Source organism: Carex rostrata, chromosome 1 (genome assembly GCF_964058835.1).
Source record: "Carex rostrata chromosome 1, lpCarRost1.2, whole genome shotgun sequence".
Lineage (NCBI taxonomy): Eukaryota > Viridiplantae > Streptophyta > Magnoliopsida > Poales > Cyperaceae > Carex > Carex rostrata.
In genome coordinates this window covers 18,834,708-18,839,070 of record NC_135918.1, presented here as the reverse complement: position 1 = coordinate 18,839,070, position 4,363 = coordinate 18,834,708, and the positions used below count along the sequence as shown (strand labels likewise).

General features: G+C 37.2%; 1 pseudogene across 1 annotated transcript; it reads left to right on the top strand.

Annotated features, from left to right (window-relative positions):
- The first annotated feature begins 313 nt into the window (after positions 1-313).
- On the top strand, positions 314-3,449 carry LOC144572207 (uncharacterized; annotated as a pseudogene). Its single transcript, XR_013517704.1, has 2 exons — positions 314-976; positions 1,071-3,449. The product of XR_013517704.1 is annotated as an uncharacterized LOC144572207 (transcript).
- The last annotated feature ends 914 nt before the right edge of the window (positions 3,450-4,363 follow it).

Below are 4,363 nucleotides of genomic sequence, written 5' to 3'. Positions count from 1 at the left end.
ACATCAATTGAAGGGACTTAAATTATCATTCAGTTAATGGTCTTCTTCACTGGGGTTGACCCAAGTCAATTGAAGAGTACCTTTGATGGTCTTTATCACTGGGGCTAACTTTACAGTGCCTTTGATGGTCTTCATCCCTAGGGTTGACCCAAGTCAACTGAAGAGTACCAGACATTGTTCACATTTACAGCTGGGTTTCTTAAATTACATGCACTGTTTACAGCCGTGTTGCTTATATATGTCACTTGCATAATCAATCATTCTCTACCCTTCTGTTGTTTCTACCAGATCCAAATGGATTTTGCTTGGCCAAACTCTATGCACTCATGTCTCTACACTCTACTCATTATCCTCTCATCTCTTTTGCTTCCCTCTGTTTCTGTGACAACCCATGTCTCATGCCTACCTGACCAGAGCTCTTCCCTTCTCCAACTCAAAACTGGCTTCTTCCAATCTAATCTTACCTCTTGGCAACCGGGAACAGACTGTTGTCGTGGCTGGGAGGGAGTGTCTTGCAATGAAGCAACTGGACATATCACTGCTCTTGACATCAGCAACCGTGACATTAAAGGTAACCTCAGTGCCGCAATCTTTAATCTAACCTCGCTCCGACACCTCAACCTCGCAAACAATGACTTTTCACAAAACCAGATTCCAACTCATGGGTTTGAGAAGCTAACTATGCTTACTCATCTCAACTTATCCAACACAGATTTCTTTGGTCAAATCCCAATAGCCATAGCCAACCTCACAAACTTGATCTCCCTTGACCTTTCATGTCTCTACTGTTATATTTATTTGGAACTGCACGAACCAAATCTGCGGACATTGGTTAGCCAGCTTAGCAATTTAAGGGAGCTCTATCTTGATGGTGTCTATATCTCTGAGAATGGAACAGAGTGGTGCAGAGCTCTGTCTGAGTCGGTCCCCCACTTACAAGTTCTCAGTATGGCTGATTGTAATCTGTCAGGCCCCAGTTCGCTAACTCAGTTCGCTAACTGTGCTTCCCCTCAGTAGCAACAGTTTGCAAACCCAGATTCCTGACTACTTTGCTGAATTTCCATTAAAAGAACTCCTATTGGATAGTTGTGACCTTGAGGGGACGTTTCCACATGAGATTTTTCAAATCCCAACATTGACCAAGCTTGATTTATCATTTAATTGAGAGCTACTCGGGACTTTACCTAATTTTCCAATCGTGAGTTCTTTGGAGAGCTTGGTTCTTTATGACACAAACTTTTTTGGTAGCATACCAGATTCAATTGGCAACCTCAGAAATTTATCTGAACTCAATCTTTCAAATTGCAACTTTTCAGGAGAAATACCCTCTTCCATCGAAAAACTTGGGAAATTAGCAACATTGTACCTTTCCCTTAACTCACTCTCTGGTTCAATCCCCCCAAGTTTGTTTTCTCTTCCAAATTTGAAAGAACTAGATCTTTATGACAACAAGCTCTCAGGCCAGTTCAGACTAAAAGAGTCTTTTTTTCAATTTTCTCCATTGATTAAGCTTGTCCTTTCTGAAAATCAATTGGATGGACCAATTCCCTGGCAAATATTTAAGTTCTCAAATCTGAATGAACTTAATCTAAGTTGGAACCAATTTAGTGGACCAATTCCAAATTCAATGGTTTGTCTCGCAAGTCTAAATACTCTTGACCTCAGCTCAAACAATTTTAATGGAACATTTGACTTTAACTTACTATCGTGCAACCTCAGTCAAATACCTCGATTACTGAGAAATGCAGGTCAATTGGAGTATGTTGATCTATCAAAAAACCAGTTGCACGGAGCTATACCAAGGTTGATATGGGAGAGGTTCGTTTCTGGTGCAATACTTGACCTTTCGCACAACATGTTTACTAGTGTAGAAGATGTTCCTCCTGGTTTTTCCTTTCTCGCCGTTGATTTTAGTTTTAACAAGCTAAAAGGGGTGGCCCCACTTGTGGTTGCTTACGTTTTGGACTATTCCAACAATGAATTCTCAGAAATCCCACTCAACTTTATGGTGCAAACTTTATATCTCAATTTATCCAGTAATATGCTAACTGGAGAAATCCCATCTTCAATTTGTGACTTAAATATTGGCATACTGGATCTATCATACAACAACTTGAGTGGATCAATTCCTTCATGCATCATAGGCAATCAACATATGGTGTTCCTGAGTTTAAGAGGAAACAAACTTTCAGGAATACTATCTCGTCACATAAGCAGGTCTTGTGCACTCGTCTTTTTGGATTTGAACAGCAACAATCTTGAAGGCAATTTGCCTAGATCTTTAACAAGGTGTGAAGACTTGGCACTCCTTGACATAGGGAACAACCGCATAGGTGGCACTTTCCCGTTTTCACTAGGGAAGCTCCCGAATCTCCAAGTCATTATTCTAAGGTCCAATAGATTCTATGGTACACTAGGATTTCCTTCAAATTTGGGAAATCTTTTCCCATTGTTACAAATAATTGATCTATCTTCAAACAACTTCAATGGAAGTTTGCCACCACTCTGGTTCAAAAATTTCAAGTCCATGGAGAATTTATCCTTGGATACAACTCTTGGTGTTAAACTGTCTATTTTTGATTATGATGGGATATCTGTTACTATCACGGATAAAGGGGCACTAATGACACTAGAGAATAACTTGCCTGATTTAATGATTTTGATTGATTTATCATCAAATAGATTCACTGGTGACATTCCTGAGATTATTGGAGAGCTCAAAGGAATAAAAGCACTAAACCTTTCACATAATGCTTTTATTGGATCCATTCCGAATCTACTTGGACGCTTGACGCAAATCGAGTCATTGGACCTTTCTTGTAACCAACTCTCGGGAGAGATTCCACAGGAACTAATCTCCCTGACTTCTCTATCCGTCTTAAATCTCTCATTTAACCATCTGGTTGGGAGAATCCCGCAATCTAACCAGTTTCTGACATTCTCGAATTCATCGTTTGAAGGGAACCCAGGATTATGTGGTGTGCCATTATCTAAGCTGTGCAATGTTCAAATCCCTGGTAACAATTCAACCTCTCCTTTTACAAAGCCTGCCAAGAAAATGACTGAAATTGTTCTCCTGTGCCTTTTCATTGGATTGGGTTTTGGTACCGGATTTGGTACGGGATTTGCCATAGTAATTATTGGCCCGAAAATCAAAAGAGCAAGAAATGAGCATGCAACTCGTTAGGAATTACTCCACACACCAGCAACGAGAGTGCTTTCTTTTTGAAGGGTTTGACTATATAATTAGAACAGCGTTTCTTCTATTTGATGTTTAATATATGAATATATTTTTCTCTGTTTTGAATTTTACTCATTTCTTCTTTTTTCTTCTCTTTTTATTCTAGTTATGTGTGTTGACTTGTAAGAGGCCGTAACAGGCGTGTATTATTCTTACAATTTTATGTGTTTGCTTGTACCCAACAAATTTTATTCAAGTTATGTGTGTTTGCTTGTAATAGGCACAATTGGTACCTTATAACGCGGTCCAAAAGAAATTCATGGTAAAGAATAATATAAATATAAAATACTTATATTTCACATGCAACTACAGTGTTAAGTAATTAGATAATTTCTGCATCAAATTCCACTTCCATCTTTGAATTTCAATGGAAGCATTCGAAACAGTACCAGACAAGAACTATGTACACCAACTCTGCTATAGACACCTACGAAACATAATTTGATCACGAATAATGAGCAGAACTAATCATTCCAAATTAAAAATGGCCACCCACATTACTTTCTTAATCTTCAATGACTACAATTGATCAATCTCCAAAATGAACATGAGTTCTAAACAATAATATATACAGAAATTGAAGTCCAGTAAACATAACTAATTCTTACACTACATTTACCAATATACCAAAAACTTTGAATTTAATCTAAGCACATACCAAAAGCACCACATTTATCAATATAAACAACATTAACAATTACATTACACAAATTGTTACATAAACAACATTCTAACTAAAAAAATATATAAAAAATACAACAAAAAGCACTAGATCTGAGACTTATTTATACATTTACATGAACAATGTCTAAAAAACATATGACTAAATAGTACAAAATAAAAAAAATTAGAAATATGATACTTAATCGGAAATTTTAACTCAAAATTTGAGGCTCTATTCAGCTAAAAAATATGGTTCGGTACTGGATCAGGACCGAATAATCAAGTAAAAGTAGCACCACTAGTGGAGGTCCTTAATTTTTTTATCAAAGGTGACCTAACAACAAGTCATGAATCAACTCAACTCCACTTATAGAAATTTAGCAATATTCAATAGATTTTCCACTAATGCTTAAACTGGCTAGTCCAATATTCGTCAAAGGTTTAGTGGTTTTAAATGAA